Source organism: Peromyscus eremicus, chromosome 8a (genome assembly GCF_949786415.1).
Source record: "Peromyscus eremicus chromosome 8a, PerEre_H2_v1, whole genome shotgun sequence".
In the NCBI taxonomy this organism is placed as follows: domain Eukaryota; kingdom Metazoa; phylum Chordata; class Mammalia; order Rodentia; family Cricetidae; genus Peromyscus; species Peromyscus eremicus.
In genome coordinates, this window is record NC_081423.1 from 86,466,095 (window position 1) to 86,486,869 (window position 20,775).

The 20,775-nt window shown below is 50.3% G+C and overlaps 1 protein-coding gene across 3 annotated transcripts in view; it reads left to right on the top strand.

Annotated features, from left to right (window-relative positions):
• The first annotated feature begins 6,178 nt into the window (after nt 1-6,178).
• Mapt (microtubule associated protein tau) overlaps nt 6,179-20,775 on the top strand; it is a 99,723-nt gene continuing 85,126 nt past the window's right edge. For all 3 annotated transcript variants that reach the window (XM_059271934.1, XM_059271932.1, XM_059271933.1), the window contains exon 1: nt 6,179-6,252. The gene's annotated coding sequence lies outside the window, so the exon portion shown is untranslated. The remainder of the gene's footprint in view (nt 6,253-20,775) is intronic.

Below are 20,775 nucleotides of genomic sequence, written 5' to 3' on the forward strand. Positions count from 1 at the left end.
GGGCCACATCTGGCCTCTATTGCTCTGGGGCCTATCAATTCCCATGACCATCAGTGGGTCTGACTCTATAAGAACATGTTCTGGAGCTGGCGAGATGGCTCAGTAGTTAAGATTGTGTGCTTTGCCCACACCAGGTGGCTCACAGTCACCTGTTACTCCATCTCCAGAGGGATCCAATTCCTCTGGCCTCCACAGGCACCTGCAGGCCCATACCCATACCCCACACAGACACACATATAATTAAAAATAATAAAAAGAAATCCAGCACCCCATGTCCCTCATGCTGGTAACTACCGGTTATGTCTTGCAGGTCCCTTGGGCATGTTCCTTTTTATTCCTCGTTAGATCATCATACCTGACTGAGTTATACTGTGACTTAATCCTTGTTTTTATTTTAGTTTGTATTCATGCCAGGAGAGAGTGTAGGGGACAGACATTCTGCTGAAGTTACGTGTTAGTCTAGGGGAAGGCTGCATTTTCTTCCAAAAGAGATTGACAAGGGCACTCCTGCGGGCTGAGAGCTGTCCAAGGAATCTGGAAATCCAAGCATTTTAGCAACATCACCTACAATGTCTTCCTTTCCCAACAAGGGCTCTGACCTTGCTGTTGTGCCCCTGCCTTGCTGGGAAGCTCAGCCTTTGGTGCTACTCAGCTACCCAGAGCAAACTCCACTCAGCGTTTCAAATGCCTGACACACCACACCAAATACACCACATACCATGCCAAGTGACATTAACAACTGATTGCTGGGGGCTGGAGAGATGGCTCAGAGGTTAAGAGTACTGACTGCTCTTTCAGAGGTCCTGAGTTCAATTCCCAGCAACCACATGGTGGCTCACAACCATCTGTAATGAGATCTGGTGCCCTCTTCTGAAGTCATACATGCTGTATACATAATAAATAAATAAATAAATCTTTAAAAAAAAAAACTGACTACTGCCTGTGCTGAGCTGGCCGTGCTCAAATGACCGTGGATGATGGGGTCCTCACTAACTAGCGCTAACACCCTGCTTACCCTCTACTCTCTTGGACCATTCCTAACACCAATTGCCCTGGATTGAGGGTCATAAGCAGCAAAGAGTCTGTTTGTTAGAATAGTCTATCAACACTTGCCCAAGCTGGGGCTAAGAAAAGCCGAGCCTCCACTCACCATGAAACAGCCTGGCAGAGTTTGACTTCCTCTAAAGTTAACATGAGCCATAATGAGTGTCTGTTGTGGACCAAGAAGACCTGCTCTTTATTCCCACACCTCCATCAGTCGTTGAGTATAGGTCTTCTCAGAACAAGAGAATTTATTTATTTTTGGTTTGTTTTTGAGACAGTGTCATGTAGCCCAGGCTAGCCTCAAATTTGCTCAATAACCTATGATTATCTTGAACTTCTGATTCTCCTGTCTCTACCTCCTGATTGTTGGACTTATAGGTATGTGCCACCATGTCCACTTGAAGCAGGGGACTTTTGTAGCTGAGGCTATCCCTGAATGTTTGAACAGCCAAAGGCCTGTCTGAAGAGAGTTCTCAGTACTGGAGTATGTCCTCCTCCCTGAAGAGATCTGGGCAAGACATCACCATGTCACCACACACCATAGCACAGTGATTTAATGTTTTGATAACCACACATAAAATGTATGCTATGTAATTGTACACATTCTAAAGATTTATTTCTTTTTATGTGTGTGTGTGTATCCACATGAGTTTATATGTACCACATGTGTGCAGTTGCTTGTAGAGGCCAGAGAGCATCAAATCCCCTGGAATTGGAGTTACAAGCAGTTATGAGCCACTCAATATGGGTACTGGGAACCATACCTGGGACCTCTGCAAGAATGGTAAGCACTCTAACCACTGATCCAGCTCTCTGGCCTGTAATTATACATATTTCACTTTATGCATTTAAAAATGTTCTTCTGGAAAGGGTTTTCCTGAAATGTTAAAGGGTTCCATGGTGTAGAACAGGTGAACCACTGTAGTGGCTGGTTTTGTGTGTCAACTTGACACGAGCTGGAGTCATCAGAGATGACGGAGCTTCGGTAGAGGAAATGTCTCTATAAGATCCAACTGTAAGGCATTTTCTCAATTAGTGATCAGTGGGGGAGGACCCAGCCCATGGCGAGTGGTGCCATCCCTGGGCTGGTGGTCCTGGGCACTATAAGAAAGCAGGCTGAGTAAGACATGGGAAGCAAGACAGTAAGCAGCACTCCTCCATGGCTGCTACATCAGCTCCTGCCTCTAGGATCCTGCCCTGTTTGAGTTCCTGTCCTGACTTCCTTTGGTGATGAACAGAAATGTGAAAGTGTAAGCCAAATAAACTCTTTCCTCCCCAACTTGCTTTTTGGTCATAACGTTTTGTTGCAGCAATAGAAACCATAACTAAGACAAGCACTCTCTGATACAGAAGTATTAGCAACACCTTCTTTCTTGGGAGAAATTGGCTTCATCTTTCCCTAGAAGCTTTCCACCCCCCACCCCACCCCACCCCCATCCTTCATGGTCTTCCAATATATTCATCACATCCACACAGTCTCATAACAGAGTTTTCATTTTCCCAGGGTCCTTTTAGCCCCCAGCATAGAATATATGAGGCAGACACTGGCATTTACTGAAATCCTTTTTCCTCTTCCAGAACCCACGACTCTCCTGCATTTATTGATCTTTCAGTTGGAGACGACCATATGACTAAAGTGATCCCATGCCGGCCTCTGGGACAAACAGTAGCTCCTCCACGTGCTCCTCCCCTTCCTCACCCCCACAAAGAACAAGGCCCTAAGAAGTGGTAGAGTCACAAAATGTAAGGAGCCTGCTTCCGTAATCTCTCAGGGAGGGAGAACTTATGCACCCCGACCTGGAAAACCTACCTGGACTACTGAACTACTGGAACCAGGTTAGAACCAGTACAGCTAGGATCCATTTGTTTCAATGCATCAGGGTGTGTGTGTGTGTGTGTGTGTGTGTGTGTGTGTGTGTGTGTGTGTGTGTGAATACATTTAGTGGCAGAGCTTCCAGACTATCGATCTCGGGTCTAACCGTGTCTGAGACTGTTCAATAAAGGACTTGAAGCCAGGAGAAGGTAATGAATTTGCCTCACCTCACACGTGATGGCTAAGATTGGGCCCACAGTTCCTGCTATCCCTGTCAATTTCTTCTCCCTTATACTAATCTGCCTTCTATGGTCCTACATGTGTGGGCATGTGCTGGACCCAAGAGGCCATAAGCTTTCTATTTCAGCAAGAGGGAGGAGCAGAGGGATGGGAGGGGATACATTTCCTTGGCCTGCATTAGTGAGCCATTAGCTACCCACAGTGATCAAATTATCTGGAATGAACACTCAGCTCCACATCACATACATTTAAAGGACAGATTCACTCATGACTCTTTCTAGCATTCATTACCTCCATTTAGTGTAGGCAAATGTGAACATTCGGTATCAGGGGACTAGTGTCATTAGGTCCTTGACAGTTCCAGTCACACTCTATATTACGGGCTCATAATGATAAGTTTGAATGTGGAGGAGTGTCACTCTGATGGTTACAGGTGACACATATTAAGAAAATAAAGTGTAACAGAAGCATTGACCTTGAAAATGATAATGACATAAATACAATGTATCATTTAGTGAGTGAAATTTGTTACTGTATAAGAAACCACACAGAGAGACATTCATTAAAATGCCACAGTCAGCTTTGTCAGGCTAACAGCCAGCACCCAAAATCTCAGTGGCTCCTGCAACAAATTTTAATTTTTGCTCATTTTGTATGTACTTCCTTAGGCCTTTCACTCCAGGATCTGGGCGGCGACAGCGGCAGGAGCAGTGCCAGGCAATATGTCTTTCTAGTAGTGGAAAGGAAGCCAAAGACACAGAAACTTGCCATGCCTTACGTTTCTGTTTGGACAGGTCCACATCCCATAGCTGGTAATGGGCAAGGGTGTGTGATTCCCCACCCAAGAAACAGCGACTACTGAAGACAATAAGAAAAGGCCAGCCCTGCAAGATAAATGCTAATTCTACTCCTCTCCTCGGGAATAATTTGGCTAAGTTCCTTGTAGAGACCAGAAATAGTCCTTCTACTTGGGTTGAGAGAAGGCGCTGGTAAAATCTGAGCTTGATTGTCAAGGTTAGGTGGGTATTAGCGGGTGGCAGGGACCTTGGAGGCAAAAGGAACCCAGAGCACAGAGGTGGAAAAGAGACTCAGTTGAGCAGCCTTGGTCACAGAGCTGGTGATCGATAGAAGCGGAATAGACCGGAGTTCTGATTGAGGGGAAGGGCTTAAGCTAGGCCAGCGAGTTTCAGTGCACCTGTTTGGAAGCTGGTAGACATCTTTGGGCAAGGGACTCTCATGAATGAAAGGATCATGTCTGAAAATTGATCTGACCAGAAGAGCAGGGGAAAACTGAGAGCAGGGGACACTGAGAGTGGGGAGGCCACTAAGGTCCTAGATGTCCAGAATCTAAGTAGGAGTTTTGAAGCAGGGTGGTCATAGTTGGAAGAACAGCAAGGTCAGACCTAGAAATTCAGAACCCAAGGCTTAAGAAATTAGCCCCGTTTCTATCATCTACCCAGAGCTCCCAAAATAATACAGTAATTAAGCCCATATGAAAAAAAATATCAGTGGTGCCTGAAAATCTAGCCCAAAGCCTTGCACATTAGTTAGTTCAAAGACTTATGAGTGTTTTGCCTGTATGTATGTATGCATGTATGTGCACCACAGGCATGCCTGGTGCCCTTAGAATCTGGAAGAAGGTGTGGGATCCCCCAGGTCTGTAGTTACAGACAGTTGTGGGCTGCCATGTGGGTGCTGGGAATCCTGGTCCTCTGCAAGCGAAGCAAAATTCACTAAGTATTCCAGGATGATCTTGAACTCATGGTGACCCTCCTGCCTCAGCCTTCCTGAATGCTGGGATTAGAGATATGAGCCAACGCACTGAGTTGATACAACACTGGAGTTTTTTAAACAATTGCTGGGACAGTGGCACACATCTTTAATCCCAGCGTTCTGGAGACAGAAGCAAGCGGGTGGATATCTGTAAGCCCTAGGCCAGCCAGGGCTACATAGTGACAACCTGCCTTGTAAAAAAAAAAGAAAGAAAGAACAAAAGTTGTGCAAATTAAAGCTTCAAGACAAGATTCCACCTCAGTGGCAAGAGCTGTCTGCCCCTCTTCCTTGCACTTGAACAGGCTCCAGCTGCCCAAGAGCTTTGAGCTTTGGGGAGATGAGAAATCTAAATTACAGCCACAACCCACGCCTAGGTGGCTAGAAAAAGGACTAATGGCCAATTTCCACATGGAAGCCTGACATCCAGAGGTGTCCATCTCCAGCAAGCATCTTAAAAATTCAGCTCTCAAGCTGTACAAAGGTGTCTCAACAAACGAGATAAAAATAACTCTGTGGAAACGCCTTGCAGTGCGGTAAGCATCACTAAAACATACCTATTTTAAGATTTTTTTTTCTTCCCTAGGGCCACGGTTTGATACCTAATGGGATTGAATGCTCCTTTGATTAAAAAAAATTTTTTTTACGAAAACTCTGAACTGTATTACTATCAAAATTAACCTGTTTCAAGAGGATTTGTCAAGGAAATAATTCACTTTGGCCATTAACAAAAAAAGGTGGAAAGAAAGCAAGCAAACAGTGGCCCCTGGGGAAGTGGTCTCCATCCTCTGGAGGACCACATTTCGGGAGACGCCTGCAGGAGGCCTCGGGGTCCCGCATGTACCGCCTGGCGAGCCAGCAAGGATGCGCACACGGCTCACCCGCGACCCCTCGGGGACCAAGGGAGGGGACCCCTGGACTAGACAAAGGCTGCAGCCCCGGGAGGCCAGGGTGCGCGTGCGCCACGGAGCACGCGCGTGCGCGCGGCGGTCAGCGCGGCGGCCCGAGGCGTGGCGGGACCCGGGAAAGGAAGCGAGGAGAGCAGCGAGGCCTGGCGGCGCGGGGAGGGGAGGGCTGTGGGGTGCTCGCGCGCGCCTCCTGGTGGCCGGAAGGGGAGGTGCCCCGCAGGCCTCACTGCCCGCCCCTCCCCTCGCGAGGTTCGCGCTCCCGTGGCTCGCGCCTGCGCCGCCCGCCGGCCTCGGGAACGCGCTCTCTCGGCGGCGCGCGCGCTCCCAGTCTCCACCACCCACCAGCTCCTCCGGCACCAGCAGCAAGCCTCGCCGCCGCCACCGCCCACCTTCTGCCGCCGCCGCCGCCGCCGCCGCCGCCACAACCACCTTCTCCTCCGCTGTCCTCTCCTATCCTCGCCTTCTGTAAACCATCAGGTAAGTGCTGCAGCTCTGAAATCCGATCCCCATCTGGCCCTGTGCGCCATCCTCCTGTCGCCCCTCACCCCAGAGATGGATTTAGGGCGCTGGGCATCAGTCAGGCGCAACGGCGGGGGCCTCTCTGCGCCCTCGGCGCTGGGGAGCTGGGAAGGAACGCGTGCAAAAGATGCACGCACGCGGGCGAATGCGTGTGTCTGTGGGTGCTGGGGTCTGCACCATCCGTTCCACGCAAATGGGGGGGATGTCTGTGCCAGCAGGGTGGGGCGCGGATGGCGGTGACCTAGGGGAGGGGGTTGCTCTGTGCTCTGGATCTCAGCCTTTTGCCGCAATGGGCGTGTGTGTGTGTGTGTGTGTGTGTGTGTGTGTGTGTGTGTGTGTGTGTGTGTTGGGGTCCAACGATGACCCCCGAAACTGAACCTGAAACCAAATTTCTCTGCCCCTGATTGCCATCAGTCCCAAGGAAGGTGTGGATTGGGTCCTAGAAAAGATGACTGCGTGCATGCTTCTCCCCACACCTCCTTGACAGTGATTCTGATGGGGCCTTTACTGGCCCTGATTTAAGGCGGTGTCCCGCCCCCTCCCCTTTTCCTCCTTCAGAAGCCGGCAGGGGACATTTGGGGGCTGGGAGGATTCGGGAGGATGGGGAGGGGTCCAGGCGCTGTCACTTTAGCCGCCCTTCCCCCTGCGCGCGCTTGGTACAGTGACAGGGGCAGCGCCGTGCCCGAGAGAAGGTAGTGCGCGGATCCCAGTGTGGAAGCTCGAAGAGGCAGGGGTCACCTGGCCTCGCGGTGTCAGCGGGCTTGCCAGGCGCGGTTCCCCCGCTCGAGGGCTCGCACAGTCACAGCCGAGCACAGACCTGCGCTAGGGCTGCAGGTGCATTTTAGGGCGGATTCCTTTCTCTGCGTTCTGCGCCGGGCTCCCGGCATGTGCGCTCCCTGCCGGAGGCACGGGCTGGCGCGTAGGGCTCGCCCCTCACTGCGGCAGTGGGTGTGGACCTGGGTGGGCGAGGAGGGGGAGAGTAGGATGTGTCTCCTCCCGCTGCTACCCCTCCCCCGGTTTTTTCCCCCTCTGAACGCGAGGTGCCATCTTTTTGCGGCGAGTCACGTCTCTATCGTAGCATGCCAAGTGCTGTGGCCAGGCTTTGGAGGACCCGGCTGGGACTCGCGTCAAGGAGCAAGTGGGGTGTTGAACGTGGAAATCTTGGCTTTTAGCTTCTGCGCCGTGCGCACCCGCTCGTTCACCTGAGGTCTTCTAAGGGAGCTCGCTGCTTTGTTCGTCGAGGTTGTGTGATTTAGCATCTTCGCTCCTAGCCCTGGTTTTTACTTATTTATTTATTTATTTTTGGCTTTCATTCGACGAGGATATTACCTAGGCGTTACGCGCAACTCCATCCTTTTTTTTTCACTGCTCATTTCAGACCCTTTGTTGGATCTACTGACTTGCTGGGGGGTCTAGTCACAGCCCCCAGGGCACACGTGGAACGGACGTGACCCCGCGCAGCCCTCTCCCCCAGTTCGGCCCAAATCCAGGGGGCGTTAGCTGAGCCACACGGGTGGGATTCGAGGTAGACTCTCGTGTGCAGGTGTCCTCAGAGGAACCACGTCCCTCCCCACACCCAGGGCGTCCTGGGGACAACACCCCACCATGTTTCACTGCTAGGGGCGCCAGCTCACCCTTGGGAGTGGGGAGATTAGGCAAGCTGGGCTTCCCCACCACCACCGTTGAGCACTCTTACCTCTCCCGGTGCGAGAGTGTGAGAAGGGGCATGAGATCCCCTGGGGTGCAGCGGCCACACCCATCCCTCCCAACCCACGGGGAGGAGGGCGGGTTAGGGGTTGCCATGGAAACCATACCAGCCAGAGGAGGAACCTCTGGGCGTTACCCCGCCCCTTACTCAGCCCCTGGGGTAGTCTGACAGTGCCAACATGTCCTACTGGAAGACGCGAGGAAGGAGCCCCTCATCCCTGACCTCATCATTCCCATTGGCACTGGAAACCGTAGCCATCCAGATCCGTGCTTCTGGTGTATTTTATTATAGGCATACTGACTGATACTATTTTGTTAATATTATTTAAACGAGGGACCTTCACTTAAAAGTCCACATTTACAACCTCCCTTGAAACCGAAGAGAGATGGAAAGCGAACAGGTCCCAGCCTCCCCCATCCTGCAGTAAGTCCCAGTCTTCGAGGTTTTCTAGTTAATTCCACCACTGAATACTGGTGCAGGCGTGCAGTTTTTGAGACCAACGAGCACCTTAAGGGCGGAATCGCCCACGTCGGCTGCTCAGCTTGATCTGAATTTCTGAGAATGTCTCGGATAGGGGTGGAACGCCCTCTTCCGGCCAGACGCGGCCCGAGGCTGTGGCGTCGTGGCTGGGCCCGCCCGATAGAGATTTCCCGAGCAGCTGAAGGATGGATTCAAAAACGATGGATTCAAATGTTCAAATATGGGAACCGGATTCTTAATCCGGAGGGGGTGGACGCGGAAAAGGGAAGCCTGAGAGGGACGCTTTCTATTACGGCCAGTTGGGCAAAGGTGTCACAGTCCTGCAGGTGGGAGATCGGCGGGAGGGGGAGGAAGGGGAACATTTCACCCAGTGCAGAAACAAAGCGCAGACCACGCGTCTTCGAACTCGCTCCATTTTGCACTGTGTTGGCGCTTGGGTGAGGTACTGTGGTCGCCAAGGCCTGAGTTGTTAATGAAAGATCGTCAGGGGTTGCTGCGTGGTCCTTCTGCGGGGATCGAGAGACTCCGTTCCTGGCTCGGCCCTTGCTTTAACAAATGAGCTAGAAGTTTGTGCTGGAGCAAGGGCTGAGGAGCGCTGAGCCAGCCTGGGCTCATCCCAAAGGGTTCAAGTACCCAACAAAAGCTAAGATTTCAACCACTAGCCTCAACGGGTGGATGAGCCCTTTTATGTCCTGGAGGCCCTATTCATTTTTCGGGCTGGTTAGCATTGGGTGGATGACAGGATCTGGAGCAGACTAACCACCCCCTCTAGATCTCTTTTGGCTGGGGCCAGGCTCTTCAAGATCCCTGCCCTGTCCCTTCAACTGTCAGGTCTCACAGCAATAAGTGAAATATGGACCTTCGTAGGCTAATTCTGTGGTCACAATTCTGAGATTTCATCTTGTGTGTATTGCTGCCGCTTGTGTCCACCACCACTGCTTGCCTGCTGCCCTTTGCAAAGCTTCTCTAAATCAATGGTTATCCAGCAGAGTGTGCCCATCCCTCCCCCAGCTGCCAGGCTGGCTGCAATGCCTGCTGATTTTTCTGCACCATTTGCCTCGCTGGCAGATGTGTATAGATTACGGCCGTAACCTGGCTTGGCTTTGGGGTTCATCTTTGGATGATTTGAGTGTTCCTTAGCTTGGCTAGGTTTGTGGTTGTGGTTGTTGTTTGTTTGTTTGTTTGTAATGAGCGGCAGCCCATGGTGTGTCTCTCTGGCCCTGCACAGACCCCGTATACACACTTGCATGGCGGTGGAAGGGTGTGGCTTTTAAGTGGCTTCTGGTGTCAGGCTCTGTTCCCCGGAGAGGAACAAAGGAAGCAGAGAGTGCCCTGGAACTGCCAGAAGAGAACCTAGTAGTGGTTGATTGAGGTAAGGTCAGGCTTGTCCCCACTGGGAAAAGGAGCCCTTGTCCTGAGCAAGCTCTGTGACCCACTCGTCCTCGGAGGGTTAGACAGGGTTCTGGCCCTTTATGCAGACTACTTTTCCTTCTCCCTTTTTAAAACCAACACATCCAGTTCATGTGTTTAACACTGTAAGGAACTGTTTTATTCCATCTCCCCTCAGCATGTTGTATATGGCTTTGTGACTCCCTGGCTGTGTGTGTGACTGTGCATTGTTTTTCCAGTTGAACATATGAACCTGTCCGACTATTCCTTCTCTTCTGTTTATTTAGTTAAGATCTTCCTTGATCCCCTCTTGAAAAGGAATCGCTTCAAAAGAGATTGTAATATATATATATATATTACAATATATATATATATCCTTAGAGATCTAATACAGAGCTAGACATATAATAGGTATTTGGCCAAAATCGTTTCACAGATAAGTGGATAAAATAGAGAGAGGTCAAGAGGGGCACCAAAGAGAAAGTGGAGTGGGGTACAGATTCAAGGTCACAGCATCTGGGAAGCTTGGGAACAAACCCAATCTATTTTGTCTGAGTGTCCAATGGGTGCACAGACAGCTGCCTACGATCTGCTGGGTGACCTTGCTCTGCTTCCGGTCCCTTGGCTTCCACAGGTGGCTCGCCTGCCCCTGCTGGAGAAAAAGGGAAGAAGTGTGGAGAGAGGGCTATCACACTGCACCAGCCCACCTGTGGGGTGGCCACGGTCCTGTTGCTGCTGGAGATGGCATCATATGGTCCTCAGCTACCTCACTTGCAGGACAGTAACTCTTAAGAGATGGAGACGCTGCAGTCCAGAGAGGTTTCATAACCAACTGAGGATGCACAGCACATGAAACATAGCTAAGCCTCATGAGGTTTAATAGACCTTTGTGAGCTAGCCTGAGAACCTAGTCAGGCTTTCCAACCACCCAGGCCTTTTGCAAGAGTCTGACTGGATCACAGGCTAGAATAAGTTACAGAGGTGTGGATTTAAGTGCTTGGTATCTGATTTTGACATCTGGAGCAAAGCATTTCACTTCACCTTGGTGCTCTGCTCATCAAACAGAGAGAGAATCTTCCCCAGGGACCTTAACCCTGACCTGGTTCAGGGATTCTGGACTCATCTGTTATGTAAAGAGGCATCCAGGCTTGATCGACTCAGAGACAACTGTTAATTAAGACTGGGGGATCAAGGGCTGGGAAAACGGTTCAGCTGTTAAAATGCCCATCCCCCAGCATGAGGACCTTCCTGAGCTCAGATCCCCAGCACTGACATAAAAGCCAAGTGTTACGGTGTGCATCTGGTACCCCAGTGCTAGACAAGGGTCGAGACAGAACGTTTAGCCAAATTCATGACCTCCAGGTTCACTAAGAGATTCTGTCTCTACAAATCAGGTAGGAAGTGATGCAGGAAGGCACTGTCAACCTACATATAAATACCACACACACATGCACTCACAGCCTACATACACAGAGACTGGAAGATCGGTCGGATTCAGCTGTGGCCAGGGTGAAATGACTAAGGTTTGGGGGATGTCAGATTCCTGTCTTAGATTCTGTCCCTCCTAGAGGTTGGGCATTGACACCCATAGCTGAGGCCCAGCTCTGAAACCGTTGATCTGTGTGGAGTCGTGGGCACAAGAAGCCCTCACTGCAAGCATCCCAGGTCTTTCTGGGCAACTTGGGACCCTGGAGGCTGTGTTCCCTGCCTGGCCAGACTCTGAGGTGCATTGGCATTTCTGTGTGCCACGGCGCTGCTGAGACTGTTTGGGCCAGAGGCTCACTGTTGCTCTCGGTAAGAGATGTGAGGCAGCTGCACATGAGCACAGCCAGTGCCAGGGATGGGACATACACTGTCACACTTGCCTCACTACTGTCACTTTGCCCAAGGGGTGGCTGGCCAAGAATTCCTTCCCTGCCTCCAGTTGCTAGACTTCTGCTCTTGGTGCTCCCCTGGAGCACGGGGAGGCAGTGTTGAGTTCGCCCCAGGCAGCTGTGGCATTCCGGATTGTTCGGTAGGTGTGTGAATAGAAGGAGCTTCTGCAAAATAAAAGCTTAAGTGACTTCCAGGCAATTATCTTAACTTTTTCTCTCTGATCATGGTCTAGCAGGCTCTTTGCTGAGCCCAACCAGCTACTCAGTAGAACCCCAGGAAATGTATCTTGTACCTCAGCTACTCAAGAAAATGTTGTTGTAAGGACCTGGAGAGCAGGTGCCCAGCACAGAGCAACGTCCTGCAAAAAGTCTTTGGTTTAGAGTCCTTGGATACCAGTCCCAGCTTCCCCAACAATTCAACATAAGGTGGTGCTTAGCTTCTTGGGGAGTTTTTTCTTTTTCATATATTCATGTGTGACCCAGGGTATAATAATGCCTGTCTAGAAGGTTGCCAAGGAGTTTAAATGAGGTGGCATGGTGCTTACCGTGGCCTGGCATGTAACTGGCTTCCTTAACAGGATCCTTTGGATGGACACTTGTGATAACATGTGGAGGTATCTTGAGCCACTAGTGTTGGGATATGCTGTAATGGATAAATTATACCAAGTAGGAATCGAGCCTAGATCCTCTGGAGCTAGGCATTGTTGTTTGGGCGGAAGTGGATCTCCAAGATCACACACACCCATGTTTAAATGTACACACAGAACTCTTGCCACAGCAAGCACAGGGACTTATCTGTTGTCCTGCTTCTGTCTGCTTCCTTCCTGAAACCTGCTCCGTGCCAGGAATAAACTGCAAACTCCCCACACCAGCCTTCCCTACATGCCCCGCACTGGCCCTCCCTCACGGGAAGAGTGGCCTGGCTCAGTCTGTCAGGCCCAGAGGTCTTCTGGTTTACTCTGTGGATACAAGCAGCTGCTGATGACTGAGAAAGTGTTGGTGATCACGGAAGGCAGTGCCTGTCGGGGAGATTTCAGATGGAGTGATTCCCATCCTGCAGAAGTCAGTAGATGAGCGGCCTTCGTGGCAAATGGTGTCAAGAGGCAGAGACAAATGTTAAGTAAAACGCACTCCTGGGAAATGGAGCCTAGGGAACACCCAGTAAGTCGAGTCGTGTGTGATTCAATATAGCAAGCTAAAGAAGTCTTCTCAGTTGTGGAATCAAGACTAAGATCAAAGTACGTCAGTTCTGAATCATTTTTAGGAATCGTTTTTAATTTTATTTATTTGTTTGTTTAGTTGTGTGTGTGAATGTGCGCCATGGATGTAAGGGTACCCTCAGAGGCCAAAAGAGCATCAGATCAGATCTCTAGAGCTGGAGTTAGAGGTAGTTGTAAGCCACAGGTGTGAGTGCTGAGAACCAAACCTGAGTCTTTACAAAAGCAGTGTGTGTGTGTGTGTGTGTGTGTGTGTGTGTGTGTGTGTGTGTATTTATGTATATCTGGCAAGTATTTATTTACTTAATGTGTGTGCATGCATGCCATAGCTCACATGTGGAGTTCACAGAACAATTTGTGAGAGTCAGTTCTCTCCTTCCAACATCTGCATCCTGCCACTCAAACTCAGGTCATCAGGCCTGGGAACAAGCACTTTACCTGTTCAGCCATCTCACTGGACCTTGCTTATACCTCTGGGGAAAATTTTATTATTTGTGTGTGCATATGTGTGCAAGCTTGTGTGGTGTATGTGTATATGTGCTATGTGCATGTGTACACACAGGTGGAGGCCAGAGGACAGCACCAGGAACCTTCCTACACTGCTTTCCACCTTATTTGTTTACTTACGTCACAGTTTTTATATGTATGAGTGTTTGGTCTACCTGTGAGTGTGTGCACCACATATGTGCCTGGCGCCCCCAGAGGCCAGGAGAGGGCGTTGGATCCTTGGGACTGGAGTTACAGATATTTGTGGGCTGTGATGTTGCTACTAGGAGTCAAACCTAGGTCCACTGGAAGAACAGCTAGCACTCTTAACCACTGAGCCATCTCTCCAGCCCCCTATTTACTTTTGAGGCAACATCTCTTGGGGAATCCAAAGCTATGCAATTGGCTAGACTGGCTGGCTCTTGAGTTCTGGGATCTCCTGTCTCCATGCCTGCCTGGGCTCACATGCTGGGGTTACAGAAGAGCATCTGTAGTGCTGAGAATCTAAAGTCAGAGTTCCTAGGCTTCGTGGGAGGAGGTTTGGGAGGTGAAGTCTTTGCCGAACACTCAAGACCTGAGTTCAGATCCCCAGCACCCACATACAAGCCAGGTGAGGTAGTGTGGGTCCTCATGCTTTCAAGACAGGCAATTTACTGATGTCTCCCCAGCCTCTAGCTTATACTTATGTGAGTGATGCAATTGTTATGGCAAGATAAAATAGCTATATGATGATTCAAGTTATATGATTAGCATGGCAAGTAGGTTAGCTGGAGAAGGTTTCCAAACAAGCCTAGACGGACCTTGAGCAAGAGCTAGGCTGTGGCAGGAGGCTGCCCTGGCCGAAGACAGGCCCTGTGGACCCCAGCCTTGACAAGTTGGTCTTTCATTTCTTACTGCAAGAGGCCAGGAAGGCATCTGTGAGGGAGACTTTTATGTTAAGTTCAAGGCAGGTATATTCCTGCCTGCTCACCCTTGCCTGTCTCTGAGGCCCCTAGAACTCTGAAATCTTTCTTGTAGAAAACACATCAGACTCAAATTTAAATTCCTTTGACCCAGTGCCCTCCTCTTAGGTCTGACAAGATAAAGAAAGTTTGACATCAGCAGGACGTGAGTCTGTGGTCCCTGAGCCTGGCGTTTCGTCTGTGGCCCTTGCACTTGCTGGCTACATCAAAGCGTCGAGGACAGAAATGGTCTCTCCCCGCTGTTGCTCGCTTTCCTTCCAGCCTGTGGCTTGGTGCCATTTTCCCGGGAAGCTTGGGTGATGCTGTCCTGGTACCTAGGTCACAGCTGTGCCACAGAAAATCCAGGGATGCACTTGGATCTTGGTGTCTTCCTCCCTGGGGCGCCAAGGACATCAGAAAATCTCTGGGTCCATAACTGCCTGTCATATGGTCTGCAGCCAGCAAAAGATAAGTAAGGAGTGCTGGAAAGACCCAGTGGGTAGACAGAAGGATGCCTTCCCCAAGACAGCTCTTCCCTCCAAATGCATCAAATTATGTGTAAACAAATTGAAGCGGGGGGGGGGGGCTAAAAACAAAAGAAAATAAAAAGGAAGCAAAACTAACAAAACCTCTCAAATTGTTCTCTATTAAATCTAGTCCTGCCATTGATTTATATGTAACTTCGGGTGTGTGTGTGTGTTTGTCTGGAAGCCAGAGGCCGAGGTTGGGTGTCTCCCTCTATGGCCCCACACCTTATTTTTTTAATTTTATTTTATTATTTTATATGTATAAATGTTTGTCTGCATGTATGTCTATGCACCACGTGGGTGCCTGCTGCCTGTGGAGGTCAGCAGAGGCATCAGATGCCCTGGAACTGGAGTTACAGATGGTTTTGAGCTGCCGTGTAGGTGCCAGGAATTGAACCCAGTTCCCGTGGAAGAGCAGGCAGTGCTCTTAACTGCCGAGCTACCTCTCCAGCCCCTCCACACCTTACTTGAGCTCTCCATTTCCAGTTGACTGACTAGCCAACGGCGCCCACCCGACACCCCTCCCCGGCTGCCCATCCAGTATTGGTGTTAGGGACATACGCTTCCACACCTGGTTCTTATGTGGGTGCTAGGGACTGAACTTGACTCTTCATGCTTATGTGGCTGGCACTTTGCTCACTGAGCCATCCCCCATAAAGCCTCAGGACCACTTATTTCCCCAAATTATTTGTCTTGCCTTATCCTGCCCGAGTGGCCTCCCCCTCCCCGCCACAAAAAAAAAAAAAAAGAGAGAGATTTGCAGATGAGCTAATAACCTCAGACCAGTGCGAAGAGAAAGTTTTAACTTAAAGACTGTCTTTGGTTACACACGCCCGTAAATGTGAATATTTACTATTGTATGTCTGTTTCTATATTGAGTTTGCTGAAAACCTGGTCACTTTTTAACTTTGATATTGGCAGTGTGTCAGAATGTAAGTAAATTTATGTTAATAGTCAGAGGAAAAGTTGGCTATGTGAATTGGCTATGTGTGACCGCCGGATGCCTCTGGGGCACAGTGGAAACCGCAGTGTGAACCAGTAGGAACAGGTCTCTTTCAAAGCTGCGCGTTGCCTAGAAGACTAGGACAGCATTCGGAGGCACCGCTAGCCCATTCCCTGCCTAGTCTTTTTCCAGAACTACACAGGAAGTACTGCATGGCCTCAGTCGGCTCTGGGCGCACTGGTTCTGACTCTGCGCGTCCCTGTGCAGCCAGCTCAGAACGGGAGGATGGACTGTTTAAAAAAAAAAAATCCCTAAATCCAATTAATGGAAAGATGGTCACACTCTCCCCCGACCTCCTTTAAGCCTGTTGAATATTCTCCTCCAGTAAACCCCAGGGAACGATATGCTTCCCAGGTGGCTCAGTGCTGGGATGAGCTCCTCCTCGTGGCTCCAAAGTCCCCCTCCCCCAGCTGTGCCTGGGAAAAGGCTAGTCATGGCTGCACTGTTCCCTGCAGAGTGCTAATAAGGACCGGGAACACTGAAAATACTTACCTTTTGGTGTCATAAAATATTATAAACAATCACATGCTAGTGTTTAATGGCTGATGGAGAATTGCAGGGGGGGGAACCTTTTGATAAGCAGGATTCATGCTATAAGTTGACAGTCAGGACCAAGGCTTAAAATAAGACTTAAAAGATTTGATCCATCATTTGTCGCCGGCAAGACTGAGTTAGAGAAGCCAGTGAGCTGCTCACAGTGTGGTCTTGGCCATCACCCGCTGCTGCGTCCTGAATTTAATTACGTTTCCCATTGGCCAATAAGAGATTTTTGGCAAAGAAGGAGAAGTCCTGGACCTCTAGGCTTCATCTGTGAAGTGGGGATGATTCCCTCTCCCCTAGACGTGGAATGGATAGTACGGCCTCAGCCTCCATTTTCACTGGCTAGTCACAGAACTGAAGTGAAGCAATCCGTAAGAATTCCTTTGGGCATCTCAGAACATAGCGCACAGGGAGGGCTTGTCTCCCAGGAGCTGTTGCAGATGCCTGATCAGAGGTCCCTCATGGCCTGAGTGTAGCCTGATGCCTGAAATGGTACAGCTGCTGTCACCCTGTTCCTGTTTCCAGCCAGCCGGGGGCAGCTGGTCCCCTGTGGTGAACACCAGGTCAGCACAGGCTGTGCCCAGTAGGATGAACAGGCAGCCAAAGTCTGAGCTGTATTAGCCATGTCTGTCCCTCATTTTGGAGAGAAGGAAGAGACTCAAAGTCAGGGTGCAGGGCACTGGGTGTGGTAACCTCAAGCCCATGCCAACGCTGACTTCCCTGGAAAGGGGCTGGGACTTCCTCTTGGGCTAGAGTTGTGACCCTTGAATGGAATTTCCTGGGAGCGTTCCCATGTTTTATGGAATTTTCAGTTTCTTCCTAATTGCTGCAGACTTGATACAGAACCTTGTATTCTAAATATTCCCAGAGTGGATGCTCCCTGCCAGTCAATGTTAGCTCGTGGCAGGAATCGACCAAGGCAAGAGTAACTTAGAGCTGGACATTGACTTTGATAGCACAATACTCTGGTGGCTCATTAACTGAATGGCTTTAATTGAACTGCAGCTGAAGTTCATTGGCATAGCCCTGTGAATGCAAGTTTTCTTCTTGCCCGCCCACCCCCCAGGACTGGGGATTGAACTCAGGGCTTAATGCATACTGAGCAAGTGTTCTATCACCAAGCTACAGCTGCAGCCTGAATGGAAGGTTTCCAAGGCCTGGGGCTGGTGGGAGATCTGTAGGACCAGTGTTTACAGAGGCCGTTGGCTTCACCTCAAAGCTGGGATTCAGTGGCTACTGTCCCCACATCACTGCTCCTTTGGAAGCCCAAGACCCGTTACCATCTGATCCTTCCCACTTGGGCTGTTGAAACCTGCCACCTTCCAGTCCCCTGTAGGGCAAACTACAGTCTTAAGCTTTCCTCCCTCCACCCGACATGGACCCTTCAGTTTCCTGCAGACATTGTCCACCCAGCTTTGTCTCTCTAGTTCTGCTTTCACGGACTCCAACATGGGTGTAGTCCTTACCCTGGCATCCTTATAGAAACAGTGTTTCCTAGAGTGAGTCCAACCCATCTTGCATTCCGTTGCCCAAGTCTCCCCAGAGCAGCATGTTGGCAGCCGTGCCCATGTCCACCCATAAATCCCAGGTCATGTCGTCTGTCACCTGCTAAGCCAAGCCTGCCCTCATGCCTGCCACGCAGACTCTGGACCTCCCATTTCTCACTGCCAGCCAGCTGCCTTATCTCCTTCAGAGATGGCACCCACTCGCTGCTCCCATTCACCATGGCACTGTGCAGACGGCACCCTGGTCACGTGTGTAGACCACACAGTCCCTGTCCACCCTGTCCCCACCTGTGTGCACTAGATCCAGGAGCTCCACACACTTCCTCTCCCCACTCACGCCTCCCCCCACCCAGGAGTTTATGTCCAGCATTCACCCTCTTGTCTTGCTTTGTGTGGATTCCCGTCTTTGCCCCACAGTGTCTATCCTCTGAGAGCAGAGACTGTGCATCGCCAATCGCGCCTGCTCTCCTGGCGCATGCGCAGTCAGCCAACCAGCACTCAGAGCCCGGAAAGTTCTGTCTTGGTTTGGGTTTAAGACAGGGTCTCACTCTGGAGCCTAGGCTGGCCCGGATCTCACTCGATAGTCCAAGTGAACTTCAAACTCATGGCACGCCTCCTGTCTCAGCCTCTTGGGTGCTGCTGGGATTACAGAGTGTACCCGCTAGAACACGCTGGCTGAATGCAGCGGCATGCTCATAGGCTCTACAGGCTGGTGTTGGGTGAGCCTGACCTGTTTCAATAGAGCAAGCCTCTCCCCGCTGATCCACAGTCCCACTGCTCTGAACACCTAAAAATAAAAATCACATTTTCTTTGAGTTACTTGATTGCTATCTGTTCTACTTCAGACCAGCCAATCAGCCAGTCTCCCCCGTGATCCAGATCCGTTTGGCTGTATGAAGACGCACAGAACACAGCAATTATTGGCTGTGTTTCTTTTACTAAAAACTGTGCCTTGGTCCTCATTCCCCCGTGAGGCTGGGTCATGGGGAGCATTCTTTGCAGAGGAGCAAAAAAATCTGGGGGCTTAGGAAAGAACCAGAGGGTCCCTTAAACCCAGGTCTGCCCCGTCAAGTCCGTAGGGCCACTTCCATCAGACTACACACTCTCTGCCAACCCAGGAGGAGCCAAAGGACCTGTCTTGAGTGCTAAGGACGTGGGAAGCATGCCCGGCGAATGGGTCACTTGTAACACGAGCCTGGAGAAATTGTTTTAACCTGAAAGCGAGCTCTAAACCAGATTGCTGCTTCATGTGACATGACGACAGAACCAAATTTAGCAGCATGGACAGGTCCATCCTTACCAAACTCCACTCTCTTAAAGTCTTCCAGCTAGCCGGGCGGTGGTGGCGCACGCCTTTAATCCCAGCCAGGCGGATCTCTGTGAGTTCGAGGCCAGCCTGGACTACCAAGTGAGTCCCAGGAAAGGCGCAAAGCTACACAGAGAAACCCTGTCTCAAAAAAACCAAAAAAAAAAAAAAAAAAAGTCTTCCAGCTCACAGGAAGCAGAGGGAAACGTTCACACTCACCATAGTGCCACGGGGTTCCGAATGATCAGAGGCTGAAAGATGAGTGTGAGAGGAGCAGTGTGTAAATAAACTCAGGGAGGAGCGAGGCAGTGTCTCCAGGGAGAGAGTTAGGTAAAGGAGACAGTTTCCTTGAACAAGACAAAGGCAGCAGCTGCTGTTGCGGGGGAGGGTCAAAGTGGGTGGTGGGTTGGTGGGACAGAGGGAGACCCTATGGTGTGCATCTTCCAGCCCATTGACCCCCTGACTCTGCATTCACAAACTCCTGTGCTTTGTACTCTGAGACCCAGAAAAGGGGCGTGACTGGAGCAGAGGGGAGGTGGTCACAGGTAAGGCTGGGGTTCTGTTACCTGGACTGTTGAGGCTCAGGACGATTCTATGGCATTGAGATCCATCTCCCACAGCTCCTCCCCCTGACTGAGACAGCATTTCTGTTCCTTTCTGCCTCCCACATTCTTACCAGCATTTAAAAAAAAAAAAAATCTACCAGCTGCAAAGAGAAGATACCATATGTGAGCCATATGAGATCCTACCCATTTTCTTCTCTCTCTCTCTCTCTCTCTCTCTCTCTCTCTCTCTCTCTCTCTCTCTCGGGTCATTTCAGCCTATAAAAAGTATTCAGGGAGAGAACTGAGAAGTTCTACAATAAAGTCCTAAAAGTACCGTAACTGAAGAGCACAGTCCCTTGAGAGCACATCCCCACTTAGTGGGTCCTGTGGCACCCTAGACTAGATGTCTGTGGCAGCCCTGTATGTGTGTGGCAGCAGGGACAAGAACAAGGGCATCTCTCTCAGTGGCCCACTAGACAGCCCATAGAAGACTGGTCACATTGGTGTTTGGGAACCCCATTGCCAAAGGTTGTGCCACGGAAGACTCCTGACCATCTTCACCAGGACTCCAATAGTGAGGCCCCGGGAGTCGGCACTTGCTAGTAGAACAAACCCTGCCCCACTGTGAGTCCCGAATTGGCAAAGAACACTTGAGAAAAGTTTTCTGGATTTACTAAAATTGGTGTCATTTGGACGAATTTAGGGAAGATGAGTTGTAACTTCTGGGAGTTTGAGATCAGTGAGTGACATGGGTCACCTAAAGCAGCACAGCAGCAGGGCACGGTGGTGCACAGCTTTAATTCCAGCACTCAGGAGGCAGAGGCAAGCAGCTCTCTCTAAGTTCAAAGTCAGCCAGGTCTACATAGCGAGAGCCTGTCTCAAAACAAAACAAACAGAAACAAAGGGGGAAAAAAGCAGGGACAAGATGGATTCATGTTTGGACTGCCTATGCAGTATAAT